Genomic DNA, 21116 nt, shown 5'->3' with positions numbered 1-21116 from the left:
GGAGAATAGACATGTAGGTCAAATGGAGAATACATGGCATAGATAAAATTAAATTAAATGAAAACAAATACTAATGAGGAAAACAAAACTGTCTGTAGGATCTGAGTGTGGAGCTTCAGTTTAAACACTTAAAATATGTTATTTTTGGCACTCAGCAGTGAAGAATCCTGGTGGGCACCACAAGCCCAGAGAATTCTCCGGGCCCCAAAATGAGCCGATATCACTGGGATGCCCCAGATGGAGCAGGTACAGTCTCCTCGTCTTCTCCAGTTGGAATCCTGGATACCATGAGCTTGTGCAAGCATGGCTCCGGTATGTGGGGACCAGGACTATTCCTTCAAACCTCGTGACTGCTTATGCAGCCACACAACCTTTCCTGATATACAAAGTGAGCAGTGGAAAATAGATGATCTAGCACTGCCCCTAGAAGGCAGGCTTGAATGGTAGTGGGAATATCCAAGCAAAATATAACGCCCAAAACTATAGAGACAATATCTAAACAATTGTCTGCCATAGAGGCAGGGTAAGGACTGAGATGGAAATGGAGGGGAAAATGGGGATATTGGTCGTGGAAAGTTTGCACTGGTGGAGGGATGGGTATTCAATCATTGTATAGCTGAATATCATACATGAAAGCTTTGTAACTGTATCTCACGGTGGCTCATGCTTCTGGCCTGTGAATTAATCTATGGCTCTGTGCCACCCTGGGGAGGGGAAGGGCATTGTCCCTTCTGCCTTCTTCCCCTTGGTGGCATGGTGACCATCATCTTTCAGAGCCTATTGGACTGAGAGGTACCAGACTGCAGTGACGAGACATGCGGGGTCTCATGGGGTGGGGGCTGGAACTGGCCCTTCTACCCTCCCCAATGAAACCCTGAGTTGCTGCTTATGAATGGCTCCTCAAGCTCCTGAATGGCCATGATCCCAGAGGCACATGAACCAATCTCAGAACCCAGAAGCTTCTGGCAGAAATGCTTCTGGACTTAATTACTAAAATATCGGAAATCCAATATGCTCTTTCTTATCAGCAATAGAAAACAAATTATCTAATGATGCCTTCTTGGCAGGTCTGAATATTGGGAGAAAATTCCAAATAATAATACTAGGTCTTCTGTCGAAAAATTGAATGTAATCAAGGGGGGGAGAGAGAGAGAGAGAGAGAGAGAGAGAGAGAGAGAGAGAGAGAGAGAGAGTGTAAAGTGGAAATCATCTGCCACACTGGCAGGAGGAGGGGTGGGATGGGGGGTATACTGTGGTTCTTGGTGATGGAAAATGTGCACTGGTGAAGGAACAGGTGTTTGATCATTGTGTGACTGAGACTTAAACCTGATAGCTTTGTAACTGTTCTCATGGTGATTCAATTAAAAAATGTTATTCTTTCTTTATGTTTTCTTTTTATTCCAGTTGTGTGTAGCTACAAGATGCTTGATAGCTGGATGAATATAAAAGTGATTTGAAAACCAAATTTAACATAACTGGAAAAATGCATTTTGCATACTCTCAATGAGATGAAAGTGCTTTTCTTCAGGGAATTTCTTTTCCTCCCAGAATAAATGCAACATTATCATCAAGGAGTTTAAGGTCTAGGTTTCTTAAATGCTGAATTAGTTGTCTTTTGATATATAAAAATCACTCCCAATTTTAATAGTTTTAAACAAGACTTTTATTTGTTTGGATTCTGTAGTCATACCTGAAAGTATTCAGGGCTAACTCCTGGCTCTGTGCTCAGGGATCATTCAAAATAGGAATCAGTGAGTTATTTGTAATTCAGTGGATCAAACCAAGGTCAGCTGCATGCAAGGCAAGTTCATTAATTCTTGCTCTATTTCTCTGGACCCACCAAAAGACAATTATTATCTCATAGGTTCTCAGAGTAAGAAATTCGGAAGTATCTTAGTACAGGCTCAAAGTCTGGTGGCATAATCTGAAGCCTTGACTGGTGCTAGAGAATCCATGTCTCAGAGACTCACATAGTTGTGGAAGGATATCTTAGTTCCTTACCACCTGAGCCCTCCTTAAACAGTTCCTGAAATGTCCTAAAGACACAACAGCTGACTTCTCCTAGAAGGAGTGTGCAAGGAGGGCAGAGACTGAGACGGAATCTGCATTTGAACTTAGTTTTGAAGCCAACATATCACTTCTGCCTTCTTCCACTGGCCGCACTAACAAACTTGGCGCAATGTGGTGAGTAACAAAAGAGAGCTGCAAGTATCAGGAGAAAAGTAGTATAGGCTAGCTCATTGGAGGCTGGTTTACTTTGTTTTAGGTTCACATAATGTATGAGGGAGAGCTGCCATTAAAATTAATGCTTACTGGCAATGTTAATGAGGCTCCATACGGGAGTGTTAGATTTCTACCTATATAGCGACTTTTGCTTTCTAAACACCAGTTTCATTTTCTTTGCAGAATCTTGGCATGTAAGAAAGGAAAGAAAGGAAATGACACAAGTTGAAAAAGATCCAAAAAGAGAGAAGTAGAAGTCTTTTTCCATGATAGACTGAAATATGGTAACCCAAAGAGAAACTCCTTTGCCTTTACTTCCTACCATGCAATATGAACATGTCTAAATGCCTACAGATTCCCTGGAGGGTCTGTAGTTATTTTCATATCCAACAAACACTTGTGTGTGCGCGCACACACACACACACGGATGAGGTGAAAGAGGAGATGCGGCTCTAGGAGATTTTTCTAAGGAGAAAAATCATAATTGGAATTCTTTCCCTTCATTTGCAAAAGGTAGGGCTTCATTGGCAACTAAGACATCAGAGATTCATAGTGATAAACAAAGAATCGATCTTCCTAGGTCTTCTTAAATGCTTCTGGTTCCCCACTGTTTTATTTTACCTCAAGATTGAACTCAGGGTTTAACACATGCTAGGCAAGTGCTCTACCATTGGGTTACGTCTTTAGCTTCCAATCACTCACTCCACATGATCTGCTCTAGGTTTGGACTCTAGAGTAGTCAAACTATATATCTTTCCAGATCTTAAATTCATGTTTCACCCCTTTAAATATTGCATCAATTTTACCAAAAATGAAGACAATTCTTTTATATTGCATTCCTCTTTTGGTTAGAAAATTGAGATGATTCAACTTTCTCACATGATTTCTCCTGCTTTTGTTCATGTTTTGAGAATACTTGCTCAAGCCCCAAGGAATTTAAGGATTTCCAGAACCAAGTGATAGGTGTTCCAAATGAGATATGAACAAAGAATGTTGCTAAGCAATTATTTACAAATAAAGGCATTTTTCCAACGGAAAAAAATTAAAAGGAACATTTTATCATTAAATAGCAAACAGGGAGACTACCTCTACAGCATCAAAATGTATTACTAGATCTCATTTTTTTTATAGTGCAGATAATGGTTGCTTGAAGAAAGAGAAAATGTTATCAAGGGACTTTGGGGAAAGGAAAATAAGAGAAGAGTGTATCTTGATTTGAAATGATGACTGAGCAGTGATTTCATTGCACTATGGTCCAACAATAAATCTGTAACTCTTATTTCACCAGAGACACTAGGAGCTGTAGGGAATGCGGGTCAACTAGGTCCAGGCTCTACTCTTTCATTCTGGGAAATGAATCTGCTGAGTGAGTTCGACCCAGAGATTCTGGCAAAGCCAATTTTTGAATGAGTTGATCATTAATCTTGGCCACTCTTTGTTCGAGTTCATCATATTCGGGATGATAGTTTGTTTTTGCTGACTTTTAGGATCCCCTTAGCATTACAGAGCAAAACAGAAGTACTCTAATGTTTACCTTCTTTTTAGACAAAGATGAAAAGAAAAAAATACTAACAAAACCAAAACAAGCGACAATTGCATTAGAAATGCAGCTGGTGACACATCTTGGGCTCCTTTTCTGTGCTCCCTCTTCCCGTAACTGATCATTGACCTCACTAAACCTTAGAGTCTGTGTGTGACTGTGCATTGAGGCAGTAGCTTGAGCAGTGGCTAACAGTCTTTCATCACTGAAGACCCATTTTATTAATTCTTCCTTACAGAGCTGATGTTTTCAGAGATTTTTTGCTTGGATTGATTTTTCCATTTAGTCATCATAGGCCTCACCTTTTTGGTGTTACCTTTACAGTTATTTGTGCTTTAACTAATAGCATATTTATGTAATTGTTCACAAAAATATGAAATCATTTAATGGACTCAGTGGCTGAGACATTAATAGGCATTTCATGATACCGCTGGTTTTTCTTTATTTATTTGTTTTATTTTGTGTACTTTGTCACACTCGGCAATGCTTAGGGGTTACTCCTAGCTCTGCACTCAAGAATTACTGCTGACGGTGCTCAGGGGACCATATGAAGTGCTGGGGATTGAATCCGTGTTGGCCATATGAAAGGCAAATGCTCTACCCGCTGTGCTATCACTCTGTTCCCACTCCTTCCTTCCTTCCTTCCTTCCTTCCTTCCTTCCTTCCTTCCTTCCTTCCTTCCTTCCTTCCTTCCTTCCCTCCTTTTTCTTTATTCCTTACTTTCTTTCTTTTCCTGGCTCTGTGCTCAGAGATCACTCCTGGTAGTGCTCATGAAACCATATGTTATGCCAGGGACTGAACCATGGTCAGCAATGTGCAAAGACAAGCACCTTACCCACTGTACTATCTCTCTGACTTTCCCTTTCCCTTCCATAATGAGTCTTGGCTCACTGGTAACTAAAAAATAAGAAGGGTAGCAGATGCATAAGGTACAAAAGAGTGATGCCAAGCCCAAGATCTATGCCTAATGGCTCATTTCCTTAAGTGACTACATCGCATGCATATCCAGTAACATCATGTTATAGCTCTGCCCCAATGCTGTTCTATTGTTGTTTTCTTTTTGTGCTTCTTCTTTTTTGATTGCTTTTTTTTGGGACCACACCTGGTGGTACTCAGGACTTATTCCTCTCTCTGTGTTCACAGACCACTCCTGATGGGCTTAGGGGATCATATGGGGTACTGGTAACTGAACCTGGGCCAACTGCATGCAAGGCAAGTGCCGTACCTGCTGTACTGTCACTCTAGTCCTGCTCCAAAGTTTTTTTTTTAAATGACATAGGTATCTATGAAAATAGATGAATAGAAAATAGATCATCATGAGGTGATCTATTTTCCATTGAAAGCAAAGACATATACAAGTGTGGCTTTGCTAGAAATCTTGCAAACTTGCTGCAAGATGGATGGAGATAGGCAAGTTCTTTTATATTTGCTTGTTTTTGGATCACACTTGGAAACACATAGGACTTACTCTTGGTTCTGCACTCAAGGATGACTTCAGGCAGTGTTCAGAGTATAAAATGGGGTTCTGGGTATTGAACCCTAGATGGCCACATGCAGGAAAAGCTTCCTACCCACTGTACTATCTCTTTAGCCCCAATTTTATGTTATTTTTGTGTATTGAAAACTTTAATGATTAAAAATTCCTGTGAAACAGAGAGTAGTTTTACTCCTTTCACATTTACTTTGTGGTAGAGTTGGGGATGACTGGCTCAGTTGGTTGGAGCAGAGTATGACCATAGCATTACTTACTCTGTGTACAGTGATGGGTCTCTCTGCTAGTCACTGCCTGCCTCCCTGCCTTTTCTTTCTTTTCCTTAAAAAAATTGAGAATAGTGCTGCAATGAACACTGGAATGCAGATGAGAGCCCAAGAATAGATGATTGGATAAAGAAACCATGGTGTATCTACACAATGGAATGCTATGCTGTTGTTAGAAAGAATGAAGTCATGTATTTGCTTATAAATGGTTTGACATGGGGAATATCATGTTGAGTGAAATGGTGACATGATTCAGAAGCAGAGAGATAGATATAGAACTACTGCATTCATTTGTGGGATATATATGTATATATATATATATATATATATATATATATTTAGGCTGGAGCAAAAGCACAGCGGTAGGGCGTTTGCCTTACAATCGGTCAACATGGCTGACCCGAGTTCGATTCCTCCGCCCCTCTCAGAGAGCCCGGCAAGCTATCGAGAGTATCTCGCCCGCACGGCAGAGCCTGGCAAGCTCCCCGTGATGTATTCGATATGCCAAACACAGTAACAACAAGTCTCATGATGGAGATGTTACTGGGCCCGCTTGAGCAAATTGATGAACAATGGGAGGACTGTGGCCGTGATGAAATATATATATATATATATATATATATATATATATATATATATATATCTAATTTCCAAGGTGAGATTTAACAGGGGCCAAAGGATAGGTCAATAGTTGGATGCTTGCCACAAGAGTGTGTGAGGGTGAATGGAACAGATAAAGGGATATATTTGATAACCTCTCATTAACTGTATTGCAAACTATAAGGCCCAAAATGGGAGAGACAGAGACAGAGATACAGAGAGACAAAGAGACAGAGAGAGGCAGAGACAGAGACAGAGACAGACAGAGGACAGAGAGACAGAGAGCCATAGAGAGAAAAGTGCCTCTCATAGAGGCAGGTGGTCGGACAGGGTTGGGGGGGTGGAAGGGAAACAAGGACTATAGAGGCATTGGTGGTGAGAAAAGTACACTTGTGAAGGGACGGGTGTTGGAACATTATATGACTGAAATTCAATCATGGACAACTTTGTAAATGTGTATATCACTGTGATTTAATTAAAAGTTTATAAAAAATAAAATCACCATAAGGTAAGGTAAGGTAAAGGCCCTCCCGTTGATCGTCGATTTGCTCGAGCGGGCCCAGTAACGTCTCCATTTGAGACTTTGTTGTTACTGTGTCTGGCATATCGAATACTCTCGGTAGCTTGCCGGGCTCTCCGAGAGGGGCGGAGGAATCGAACTCAGGTCGGCCATAGTTGGCCGCTTGTAAGGCGAACGCCCTACCCGCTGTGCTATCGCTCCAGCTTTACTTACTTTAAAATCACCATGAATAAAAAAATTACAAATATATTTATGATCGAATTTCAGGTATATATTGTTTCAAACCAGTCCCTTCACCACTGCTCGTTATCATTCACCAATGTACCCATTTTCTCTCCTGCACCCCAGCCTGCCTCTCTGCCAGACACTTTCCCTCTCTCCCATTGTCTGAGTGTTCCTTGCCCTAACGGTTCGATTAACCCTTAGAACTTTTAATATATTGCTTAATAAAATAACCAATCACCTAAAAAAAAGAACTTTTAATATAAAATGATGTGAAGTGTTAAATGAGTTCTTGTAAAAATCTAAATGCTAAATGACCTCTTCACTTTTGGATATCAAATTAAATCCATATAATTTTCTTCACCTAGGAGTCTTTTGAAAAGCTAGGAATTGTTTTTTTGGGGGTGGGGTGGGGGTGGGGCAGGTTGCAGTTGGGAACCAAGGGAACCTTTCAGCATGTGAGATTCTATGAGAAGCTGAGGGATTCTATGAGCCAGGAAATTGGGGGAAGGCGAGGGGTTTTCACATGCAGCTTGTTGGGTCGATGACTGGAATTCTTCCATGTTAGGCTCACCCACCAAGACTTTTGCTGATGTTCCTCAGTTACCACACCTGTCATGAATATCATGTGCCCTCAATTATATCACCTTGAAAAGACTCTGGCCTCATTGCCTCACAGAATTTTATTTCCCCATTCTCCCACCCTGGCCCAAGGGACCCTGTTCAGGACATTTGACCCATTTCAGCTCCCCTCTTCTTGATGGAAACTTTCCTCCATCCAAACCCTAGTCCTCCATCCGAACCCTAGTTGGAAGATAAGCTCGATGACCCATGTTTGGTCCCACAGTCTCTTGCTGTTTTCCTTGATGTATACAGTGATCTCCTGGAGCATTTAAAATCTGGATGAATCACTAGCAACTAAAAGTAAAGATTTTATTTGAATGTCTACATTTTAATTGAAAATACAGCATGTCTGGCAAGAGGGAGTCTTTGCTATCTCTCCAAGCCATTGGCCAGCTTACAGTGGGTGATGATGGGTCTTTGCTTTCTATGCTTCTACTCTCTACTTCTTTCTTTTAGTTTTTCATCTCTGAGGCCCAAGGACAGCTGCTATTTGTCATCTTATGAGTTTACTTAACCCATTTGCACAACTCAGGTCCATACTTTATAGGTCTGAGGGTTTGTAATACTTGGTCTAGACCTTCTAGATACACAATAACCATTTTAATACCAGAAATATGAAAACAAATTTTCTGTCTTCTCTACAGCCCATTCAGAGAACTTAGCTCTCATAAAGAAAAATCAGGTTACTAGCCTAGTGAGGAATAGGCAGTGGGAATAGGGGAAACTGGATTGTTTTCGATGGAGTCTCCTGGGACTAAAACAAAATACAGTCAGCTTTCCCAATAGGGCTGCATGATACGTGAGTTATCACTAAGTCTCCCAGCAGAATGTAACTTCCCTGGTGATAGGGATGATGCCAAAGACAATACAGAACTTATTACTGAAACACAGCGAGGCTCTGTGCTGGTGGAGCGAATGGTGGTAGCTTTTCACCAGTAAATAACAGAAAAAAGGTGTAGGCTTTTGTCTCTGGATGTTATTGAAAACGATCAATATTGTGAGCTGAAAAGAGAGCCAGTTATAGCAAATAGATTCAAAATTCCATGAAATAGATCAGTTTGTATTATAGTTCATAACTGAAAAAGAAATGCAACCTTATTCTAATTGATTTACCGAATCAATAACCCATACAAGTCCTTCATATTGATGCCAACTCCCCAAAATATGGTCCTATGGTATTTGGGGTGGAGAGACAGGGGAAAAGAGGAACTGAAAACAATGGCATGTTGCCAATATAGACCCCTTTCCATCTTCATCCCAAAGTCCAACTGTGAATGACTCACACTTGTCTTCCACATAGCAGAATCAATGTAAGCAAACACACTTGTAAAAATACCTAGCTTTAATGGTTTTGTGTCAAGAAAATAAGATGGAGGTAATATATTTTTATGAAATTGCTTGTGGAAATGCTGCAAAAGTGTCAAGTATTTATTTTCATCACCAGTTCCACTTGATCAAATCTTACTTTGCTTGAAATCGTAGTTTGTTTTTTTAAAAGCAGTTTAATCCAAAATTTTTATTTTTATTTTTTATTTTTTTATGTAGGAGTACTGCTATTTATTCAGCCACTGATTAGGCTGATTGAATTGGGCATGAACTCCACCTTACTTTTTTTCCCCATTTTTTATAATTTTATTTATTGAATCACCATGAGAGCAGTTACAAAGCTTTCGGGTTTAAGTCTCGGTCATACAATGAAACACCTGTGCCTTCATCAGTGCCCATTCTCCACCACCCCAAACCCCGGTATCCCCCCATCTCACACCTTCCCCCTACCTGTGGGGCAAATGATTTCCAGATTACTCTCTCTCTCTCTACTTCGATTACATTCAATATTTTGACACCACATCCATCATTATTATTTGGGATTTTACCTCAACACTCAGATCTGCCGAAAAGTCAACAGTAGACAATTTGTTTTCTATTGCTGGTATGATGTCGCGTAGCTGCAGTAGTGGCCGTGCAATTTTGAAATTCCTAAATTTTAACAAATCTGGAGGGATTTCTTGCCAAAACCTGCTGGGTCCTGAGATTTGTTCCTGAGTCTCTGGGATCATGGCCATTAAGCAACTTGATCAGGAGCCAGAGAGGCCGTTAGTGGGTGATGAATTCAGGTCTTGTTGAAATGGGGAGGAAAGGGCTGGCTCCACCCCCATCCTGTGAGGCCCCACGTGTTTTGTCACTGCGGGCCCAAACCTGACTGTCCAGTGTCCTCTGGAGGATGGCGGCCAATGAGCTGCCTAGGGGGAGCAGGAGAAGGGACAGCACCCTTTCCCCCCTGAGGTGGCCCGGCTGCCAGGGGAAACAGGCCAAGTCACGAAATGTATTCCCACCTGGGGTGGCCCAGCGCCGGTAACCTACTGTGGGGTCAGAACGCATTTCTGCCAAAAGTCGCTGGGTTTTGAGATTTGTTTCTGAGTCTCTGGGATCATGGCCGTTAAGCAGTCCGATCAGGAACCAGAGAGGCCATGTCTCCAATTATATAGCTGAGCTGGAGGTGGTTTGTGGGTGTGTCTCCCACATATCTAACTTTTGGCCGTTTACTTTCTTGGTAAACTTTGCCCAAGTCTTTGGGGTCTGACCAAAGGCACAGCAGCAATTTTGGGGTATGTGGAAGTCTGAAGGCACCATCAGGCTGCTGATGCACTAGCCTCACAGGTACAGATTGACCTGCTGGCAACACCATACCCCCATGAAATAGTACTGTTTGAGTCTCCACCCTATATTCTTTATCACCAGTCACCAAAAGTTATTCACCAGGATGATAAAGTGAGGTGGACTTTTGTCATAAGTATCTGGATAATTAAGGCTATGAACTTGGTGGTGGAGTTGGGCCAGTACTACAGGAGAGAAGGTTCGTTTTATCTTTGGTACTTTTTCCACTAAGAAAGTGAAAAAATGTTTTTTGGGGCTTGGGGCCAGGTGATTATTTTTGTAAACTCAGTTTCCCTCTGAATTTCCTCAGAATTTCCATTCTAAGAATTCAACTTGCTTGGAATGAAACAAAGAATGCTTTTATAATTCAAAGATAGATCTGATTAAATGCTTTTTCCAAACTTATTTAAAGAAAATAATGTGTGTGTGTGAATGTGTGTTTGGATTCTTTCACTTAATGTAGGTATTGGCACACTTCTATAAAGAACTACATAATTTTTCTCCTTTTGTTTCCATTTGGTCTTTGTTTGAAATATTTAACTCTGCCACTGTAGTACAAAGGTATCATAACAATACAAAAATGAATGGGTGTGGCTGTATTCCAATAGCACTATAGTTTATAAAAACAGATGGTGGACTAGATTTGGCCGTTGAATCACATTTTGCCAATGCTTAGGTTAGCATTATATTTTTATTCATATCATTGTTGCATGTATTAATAGATTACCTTTTTTATCGGAGATTATGTGATAGTCTCAGGGCACCACAATTTGTCTACCCATTTTCCTATTGATGAACACTTGGGTTGTTTCCAGTATAAGGCTATTATCAAAAAGGCTGCTTTAAGCATTTTTATACAAGGTTTTGGGAAACATGATTTCATTTCTCTTGAGTAAATACCTAGAAGTAAACAGCTGAGTCATGGAGTAGATAAATGTGTAACCTTAAACAAAATGCCATGTAATTTCTTAAAGTGGTTGTGTCATTTGACATTCTTATGGCCAGTATATGTGAATTATATTGGCTCCCTATTCACCCCACCATTTGTTGTAGTCTTTTAATTTTAGCTACTCTGACAGATATAACTCAAATTCTCTTGGAACATGCTTTTTGTCCTTCAGGATCATTCATTTGTCATTTCTTATACCATTGGAATCTCTTTTTTCTATATACTCAGTTTATATATACATCTGTAGATTTGCTACTCTTTGTTTTACTATCTTCAATCTCTTCCTGCACATGTCTGTCTCTCATTTATTCCCAGGTGTATAATGTTTAGGCACTCTTTTCCAAGTGAATTTCCCTTACCTGAATAAAGAGGGGAGGGCAATTTTGTCAAACTACCAACCAACACTAGAACTCACATTGATCGATACCTCTTTCACCAGGTCTATATTTCCTAGATACAGTGAGGATGAACCCCAGCTAAAACTGTTGTGGACATACTGTGACCTTCTCTAGACCCAGAAAGAGCCGCTCATATGTTCACATTGCTTCTGGAAATTTTTAAAGATCATATGACCCTTTCCCTTCCCAGTAATTAGAAGACACTAAAGATGATTTCTCAGAACAAATATGTTTATTTAACTCATTAATATGAAAATGAGCAATGGTTGCTTTTATAACAAGTTTTTGGAGATAATAGACAAAAAAGAGGGGAGAATGACTCCAGTAACAGAAAGTAGGGGGGCAGGGAGGATGGTGGAGGGAGATTAGGTGAAGGGCATGGGAGTTAGATGGAACATAATAGGCACACGGTGAGGAACAGATTCATCTTGTCCACTAGTTGTTTACCAAAATGAACTCATTGCTTGGACCTGGATTCAAGCAAGTTGGTGAGTCCGTTCTCGTTACTCTTTAGTTTTCTGCCTTTTTTTACTCCCTGCTCAGGTTAAAGGTCACTCTTGACTTGTCCATGTGGGAAGATTTTAGCCCTGCCAAGTCTTCTCCAGTGTTTTGATCCTTAACTCTCAGTTGCAGAGTGATTTTATGCTATCTTTTGGCGGCATCTATCCATTGGGGTATCTCTGTATTAATCGCCTAAACTATGTTCTATGTTTAAGTCCAAGCAATGATTGTCCCTGGCTACCTTCTTTTGTTTGATAGTCACGTGCCTCATCTTGTAGGAAACCATTCACAGGCAAATTTACCTAGGGCAAAGTAAATATATGCTCTCTAGGAACACTATTTTGAATCCAACCAGAACAATATCTAACAAAACAATGAATCTGATAGCAGAAGACTGAGTAAAATCTTTTCTCGAGTGAAAGAAGGACAAAGCTAAAAGAAAATAAAGAGTGTGAGAACAAAAACAAACTAATTGAATTTTCAGACACTTGGCAAGCTGGCATAATATTAAAAAATTCTATATCTTCTGTTTTATAGAAAAGGGCATTCCCAGACCCCCTTCAAATAACAACACATTATCCAACTTCAGAATCAGCCAAGTCAGCATTTTTGGACAGTCTAACATAATATCATATTTCTTGTTACGTGCCATGTTGAAACACGAAGAGAGTCAACTTCATGAACTTCAAGTCCAAAAGTCAGATTGAATCCAGGCTTTGCTACTTTATAATCCATGGGCATGTGATGTCCTCAAAGTCTCCTAATACCTTATAGAAAAGTATTATTTACTGTGTGAAAGCTAGTACAAAAGTTATTAACCCAGTGAGTCAGTGTTAGACTGAATTAAGCTTGGGTAGCCTTTTGCTCCCCCAAGGGAGAACAATCATTTGGCTGCTCACTGGAGAATGGATGTTCTTGGTGGTCTCATTTACATGTGCAGTGGTGGTTGAAGGCCATCCGCTGGGTCTCTCAATGTGCATTCATCCTTCCATGATATAATACCTTATAGAAAAGTATTATTTACTGTGTGAAAGCTAGTACAAAAGTTCATGGAGTTGACTCTCTTCGTGTTTCAGGGCAGTGAAGCCAAAATCTCTATGGTCTCCTGAAGCCAAGACTTGGAACTTCTACAGTGACATCCCAACCACATTTTATTGGTCACGATCAGTCACCAGGACCACCTAGATCCAAGGTCTCTGAAAAGTCCACTCTGCCTCTTAATGGGAACAGCACCATTGCATTGCAAATGGATGTGAGGTGAGTACAGAGAGGAATTCATGGCCTGCGGTCACAATTTAACCTCTCTCTCTGAATTTAGGTTTCTAAAACTATAAAATGGAACAGAAAAATATCAAACATCTTACAATTGTTTCATTTTTTTCTCCTGCAAGTTCAGATTTTTCCTTTCTGTGATTCTCACCTCTATTAAGTTGTATCCTATAGGCTATGTGTCCTCTCTCTATAAAATTTTTGTTGTTAGGCTGAAGCAATAGTACAGTGGGTAGGGAACTTGCCTCCATGCAGCCTACCTTGGTTTGATTTCTAGCACCACGTATGGTCCGTTAAGCAGCACCAGGATTACAGATCCAGGAATTAGCCCTGAACCTTGCTGCATGTGCCCCCCAAACAAAAACAAGCAAACAAAAAGAAACCCCAAAAAACATGAAAGAGAAAGAGAAAAAGTGTTATTGTTTTGGGATCAACCTGGCAGTGTTCAGGGATTACTCCCAGCTTGGTGCTTTGGGGTAGTTCTGGCATAAAATCTATCCTGGAATCTGACCTGGGTTAGATAAATTTTTTTTAAAAAATTAAATTAATCTATTTAAGCACTAGAAAACTTTCTACTCAGGTCTGGAGAACAAACATTTCAGTCTTTTGGGGATATCTGATTTTTGTCACAATACATCAAGTCTGTACTTTACGTAAAACCATTGCTAGATTGTCTATAAATGATCAGTATAACTATGTTTAAATACAACTGTTTTTATAAAAACAAGCAATGGGTAAATTGATCATTTTTTTTATCAATTGTCTGTTATTAATGTTAATTCCCTTAAGTCACTTGCTCAACTGTTCCTTAAATGAGAAAGGAGTCATTTCCATCACTGAATGGGAGCATGTCCTGTATTTTTTTTAAAACAATCTAATCCTTTCCACTGACCAATACAGATATCCTGACCACAATCTGCATTATGGTTCTATGCTCCTCATGCTCTGAACAACATTCCCAGGACCCCTGCACCAATTCCTGAGATTTCCCATGCTATTCAGTTTCTTTGCCTGAACAATGCCTTCTCTCTCCTATTCACCTTGATATATTTACACTGGCTATATAGAGAAGTTTAGGGATATACTAGGTAAACTTAAAACTTCTTCCTTTTTGGGGGATGGAGTACACCTGGGAGTCCTCAAGACTTACTCCATGCTCTGTTCTCAGGGATCACTCCTGGTGGGTTTGGTGGCCATCTAGGAGTGCTGGGGATTGAACCTAGGTCGGCTGCATGCAAGGCAAATGCTCTACCTAGTATTCTATTTCTTTGGTCCTTCAATGTCTTATTACAGGACACTTTAATTTTTTTTAAATTCCTGTCACAGTGATTTACAATATTACAATATGGGCAATGGTAGGGTTCCATGTATACAACAGTTCCCACCATGTACTTTTCCCTTCACCATTTTCTTCTCAGGGTCCCCCTCACAATCCCCACTGTCTCAATATGCCACATGATACCCTACATCTCATTGCCATGGTAAGCTCAGTTTTGTAGACCAGTTCTTACATGATGTTGCTTTTAACCTTTTGTTATTCCCCTGTGATATGTTATATCTCACATAAAAAAGATCATTGCGTATCTGTCTTTCTCCTGGTTGACTTCACTCAGCATGTTATTTCCAGATCCATCCATGTAACAGAAAATTGTTTGATTTCATCTTTTCTTTCAGCCAAATAGTATTCCATTATGTATATATTTTATAGTTTCTTTATCCAGTCAGTTTGTTCTTGGACACTTGGGTTATTTCCAGATTTTTGGTTATTGTGAGTAGCACTGCAATGAACAGAGGAGTGCAAATGTCTTTTCTGAATAGATTCTTTTGGACCTTGGGGTAGAAGTGGAATTCTGGATCATAATGGAGACTCAATTTTTAGTTTTTTGAGGAGTGTTCATACTGTTTCCAAAAAAATCGAAGCCAGCAGTAAATAGGGTTCATCTTAGCTTCTTCTTTGAGCATCCTTTCACATTCAACTTCTTTTTTCTTCCCTTGTTTTCTGCAAGTCTTTCTGTTACTGCACAATGGGCTCCAGCTTCCCCGTAAGATCTTGGCAAGCACACTCAACCTTTGGCCATTGTGCTTCAGAATTTTTAATTATTCACTAATTTGTAATTAATTACTATAGTACTTTTGACTATTGTTCAGCAAATATTTACTCTTGTAGCCATTTTCCTGTAGGCAATTTGCTTCATAGAATGATAATGTTTGACTTGGTCATGTCACTTGATTTGTTCAATAGGATGTTATTGAATGTGACATCACTGAAGGTTTCAAGTGTGCATGTGTGCGGGGCCTGACCTCGTGTACCTCTGCCTATGGCTTTGAGATGATGTGCATGGATGCTTGCTGATTTCAGAAAAAGAGAAAGACATATGGAGGCAAGAGGTTCCAGTTAACTGACACACAAAGGATTGTGATAATAGGTGCTTATTTATTCGTCAAACAAATTGTTATTGGGCTGAAGCAATAGCACAGTGGTTAGGGCATTTGCCTTGCACTTGGCTGACCCTGGTTCAATTTCTCCATCCCTCTCAGAGAGCCTGGCAAGCTACCGAGAGTATTCCACCCATACAGCAGAGCCTGGCAAGCTCCCTGTGGTGTATTCGATATGCCAAAAACAGTAACAACATGTCTCACAATGGAGACATTACTGGTGCCCACTTGAGCAAATCGATGAACAGTTCTACAGTGCAGTGTTATTTATTTGTATTTACTTAATTTTTACCTTGTAAAATTCTGTTTAGCTCTTATCACTTAATCACTTAATCCCCGTTATTCATCAATTTACTCGAGCGGGTGCCAGTAGCATCTCCATTCATCCCTGTTGCATGCTAGCGTAGCCCAATGGTATCTGTTCGTTCTAGGAACATGCAGAGCCTCAAACTGATCATTCAGGGTCTTGACAAAGAAGTCTGACCATCTTGTAGGTGGGCGTCCACGTGATCTTTTGATGTCCCGTGAAATCCAATCAGTAATGACTCTAGTCCAGCGGTTGTCTGTAAACCTCATTTCGTGTCCAGCCCATCTGATTTTTGATGTCTTGGCAAATGAGACAGCATCCCTGATTCTTGAGCGTTGACGAAGATCAGAACTCCGGATTCGATCTCTCATTTGAGTGAATCATGATATTCCAAGCATAGCTCTTTCGATTCCTCTTTGAGAGACTCGAATAGCATTCTCATCCTGTTTTCGTAGGGTCCAGGTCTCTGAGGCATATGTTAATGCAGGAAGAACAGTGGAATCAAAGAGATGTGCTCGTAGCTGGAGGTTCTTTGTCCTTTTAGTTATTTCTTCAACGCTCTTGTTTAGCTCTATCTTTTAAAAGTGATTTTGTCACTGTAAATTTACAAAATTAATCCCCAAAGATGAGATTTCAGGCATGCAATGTTTTAACTCCCATTCTTTCAGCAGTGTCCACTTCCCTTCACCAATGCCCCCCACCCCCACCCCACCCTTGGCCTCTCACCCACCAGTCTGCTTCAACTTTTACACTGTGGTTGACAGTACTGTTTCCGGTAGGGGTTCATGCATAACACTTAATCATGTTTCAGCTATAGGTGCCTATTTTTGCATGCCACAAGCTCTGGGGTCATTTGCTTTGTAGCAATGGATGACAAATGAAATTATTTTATGTCTGCCTCCCCCAGTAGACTGAAAGTCCCATCAAGAAAAGAAATATGCTTGCTGTGTGCACTGATGTATTCTAAGTGCTTTGTACAGAAGGTGCTTAATAAATGTGTTGAAAGAAGAAGTGATTAAGTGAGATGGTATATGTGAAAACATTCAGCACATTACAGGCACATGGTTGCCATTCAACAGATGGTGTTTTAAGATGGGTTAGAATCCGTATCCAGCTCTGTTCTGAACTTGGGAATACTCTGGGCTTTATAACTCAAGTTTATGTGCATGAGAAATGCCCCACAATCTACACTCCACTGTGTATTGAGTCTGTAATCAGATTCTTTTACCCGCAGGAAATTTAGGATTATTAAGGAAAATAAAAAATAAATGCAAGTTCAGAAAGTTCTTTGCTTGTATTACTTTGTTTTCTAATTTTAAATCTTATTAGTTTAAAGTGATAATAAAAAAAGCCATTTGGAGACAGGACAATATTATCACATCTGGAGAAACTTAATAAGCTCAGGACAAAGGCTCTATTCTCTTCGTGATGCACATATGCAGTTCTCATTAGCTTTCATACTATCTCGAGGAAAATATTAGAGAATGTCATGCACCATAAACATTTTGCACAAAGGGGGTTAATTAATAGGTACATGTAGTATTAATGCAGATGTTAACCATTAGCTATGATAAGTGTTCCCTAATAGCTAGTGGCCATGGATAATTAATGCTCACCAATTCCCACAACACTTAGAAAAAAACATAAATATAAGATGCAAGTGCAAATGGTTAGAGAATTTTGAACAATTCCAAATAACTTTGAAAACGTTCTGAAGATTTATATACCCAATATATTGTTTATTAGGTGAATGTTTAAAAATAAACATGAATTTCTATTCAAGATAAGCTGAACTCTCAAATATTCATTTTCTGAAACATTCAATAGGTGTTGGCTATTTTCCCTTCCCCTCCCCTCCCCTCACCCCTTTCCTCCCCTCCTCTCCACCCCTGCTCTCCTCTCCTCTTATCCTTTCCTATCCCCGTCTCTCCTCTCCTTTTCTTCTCCTTCCTTCTCCTCCCTTCTCTTCCCCTTAATTCTTATCTTCCTCTCTGTTGGTCTCACCTTTCCCTCCCCTCTTCTTCTCCCCTTCCTACTCTCCCCTCCCCTCCATTCTTCTCTCCTCTCATCTCCTTTCCTCCCCTTTCTTTCCCAATGTTTTCCTCTTCTTTCTTTTTCTTGACTTGTGGGGTCACGTCCAGGGGTTCTCAGGGGTTATCCCTGGCTCTATGTTAAAGAGTGACTCCTGGTGGTGTCTAGGGGTCCATATGTGGAGCCTAAACGAGAGTCTAACTGGAGTATCTAACTGGGGGTCGCTAGGTGCATGACAAGTGCCCTGTCTCCTGTATTATCTCTTTAACCCATTGTTGGGTATTTTCATGTTTTTCCAATGCCAATGATTATTTGAATGTTTTCTGTCTTTATGAAACCAAACCAAACTCTCATTTCCAAATAAGACAAAAATTCATATAGAGTAAAATTCTGTTTTTCTTATTCACTCATTTTCCATCACTTCCTGCATTATCCACTGAGTTTCTAACATTGTGTATTTTTCAATGTATATGTGAAGGAAATATGATCACAAATATTGATAAGCCAGTATATGTCTGGGGAAGCTTGAGTGGAATTAGTGGATTAAACAAAATAATGGCAGTATATTGTTTATATTTATGTATTTTTTGTTTGGTTTTTGAGAGCACACTCAGTGGTGTACCAGGGCTTACTCCTGGCTCTTTGCTCAGAGATCAATCCTGACGGCACTCAGGGGGGACACATGCAATGTTGGGGGTTGAACATGGGTGGGCTGTATGTGAAACTTTAACTCCTGGCCTATATCTTGAATCTCTATTCATGCATTTGATATGGTGTTTAACTCTGTTTTAGAATTTAAAAATTCTCTTTGCTTTTTTAACACTTTGTCTGATCACTTGTCATTTATTTAAAGTGATACAGACTCCTTTTGGCAGCAGACGCAGAAATGCAGCGTTTCTAACCCCCACCAGAGAGAAGTGGCTGCCCAGCTATGAAGAGTGTGGCTGGCAGGGATTTGCGGTTGCTGGTTCCTGCATCCTTCACAGAAGCCTTTCCATTGAGACCCTACTTTTCTCCAAGAAACTCATGGCCAACGACTAAGCAAAGTGATGTTGTCACGGTCTAGCCATTTCCAATCAAAGTAGTATTCTTTCAGCAGACAAGTTTCCTCTTGGGCAGAGAAGTGCTTTTTCAGGTCTGTGTCACCATCTGATAGCCTCACCAGCCCATTTATGCCTCTTTCTTTCCTTTCCTTTCGTGAAGACCAACCCTCAATGAGCATTTTGTCCCCCTAAATTCTTCTTAGTGTCTGCCTTCTAGAGAATCCAACTGGCACACTATATTTCCCAGGACAAACACAAATAAACTTGGGATCCAATTAGAGATAAGAAAGGCTCATTATATAAACAAACAGTGATAACCAGAATCTGAACTTGATAGGATGAAGAAAAAAATGAGAAAGAGAAATTAGTTCATTTTCTAAGACATGAGAAAATATTGGCGTAAAGAAATCTATGGAGAAAAAGGGAAGACAGACTTTACTTACAATCAACAAAACTTTTAGATAAATACTATTCCACAAACTTCTAAAAAAATGGACCCAAATTGTAAATAGTTTTGGTAATATACCCGAGTTCTATTCCTCCGCCCCTTTTGGAGAGCCCAGCAAGCTACCGAGCGTATCTCGCCTGCACTGCAAAACCTGGCAAGCTACCCGTGACGTATTCAATATGTCAAACACAGTAACAAGTCTCACAATGTTACTGGGCCCGCTCGAGCAAATCGATGAACAATGGGAGGACAGTGACAGTGACAGTGATAGTGATGTGTATGTCCTGTATTTAAAGAACAAATTCTTTTGCTAAATAAATCTCTCTTGATAAGTCCTGTAAGTGAATTTATTTAACAGGCATTTAGCTCTAGAGTATAATTTTTAGTATTCACATGAGCAAAACTGCTAGTATGTGTTTACATAGGAGTCAGGGATATTAAACTGAGTCAAAGTTTTGAAACTCTTTATTAGAGTGACATTCTGTCTGAAAAAAAATGTTATGTTTACAAAAAAATCATTCTATAAGCCACAGTTTGAGAAGTGCTGTCATATTGAATGCCATTGCTGCCTACAGTTCCGGTATTTTTGAGGAAGAGATCAAAATGCAATAAAAATGATCTCCAATGCTAGACCTAAGGGTAACAATGGGTATAGAAAACACAATGGGAGAAAATGCGACGAACCAAATGAGCATATGTTTGCACTTACTTTAAATAGTTTCAAATATTTTCATACAAAACCTCTTTCTTGTGATGCATTTGCAATAGCTGGCACCATGTGGAGTAAATTGAAACATGTGTGCAGTACCATAAGTTCGTGTGGTGGAAACAGGACAAATAGTTGACTGATTAAATGAGCTGTTTTCAGGAGAGTGCCAGGAGGAAGCCTTAACCCATGGGCTGCCAGGGTAGATTTCCAGTGACCAGTTAGTTATGGCCTGATTCCAGGAAAAGGGTATGTGACCGGATCCCTAAAACAATGCTTGGCCTTCCAAAGGCTGAATTCCATACCTGTTAGTACATAGTTCCCCAAGTTCCTCCAGAACAAATCTCAACTGCAGAATATTCCTCTGAGCACCCCCTGGTGTGGCCCCCAAATCAAAGGAAAATACAAAAAAAATGCCTCCTGGTTGGTCATGAAGCAGAGATCAAGTATTAAAACAGTTTGAAGACAAGAGCTACAGATAGAAACTATCTAGGGGATAGCCACAAAAATGTTTCAGCCGTCTGTTCCAGGCTGAGACCTCAAGGGAGTTCTTGGAGTGGGGTGGACCAGCTCCTGCCCAAACAAAGCCCTGGGTGACAGTCCCGCACCCCAGAGCCACTGTCATGCCTCTGGCTATTCCCCATTGCCTCAGGACTGAGCTTCACGGAGGACCTAACCTCCTAAACACTTTAGGTACATGAGTCCTCATGGCTGAAAACTCCAGGCCTTTCAGAGTCAAAAACTTAATTCTAGCTGTACTGCTTGGAAGTTCTGGATTTTCTGGAGCTGAGCGATATCTCCAATATCTACAAAGTTACACCCCAAGTTTAGATGGATGGGATGTAATGTAGAAACCAAGTAATATGGACTAACAAAAACACTGACA

Source organism: Sorex fumeus, unplaced genomic scaffold (genome assembly GCF_029834395.1).
Source record: "Sorex fumeus unplaced genomic scaffold, SorFum_2.1 ptg000014l, whole genome shotgun sequence".
NCBI lineage: Eukaryota > Metazoa > Chordata > Mammalia > Eulipotyphla > Soricidae > Sorex > Sorex fumeus.
The sequence above is the reverse complement of the archived record's forward strand: the minus strand, read 5'-3'. Positions refer to the sequence as shown.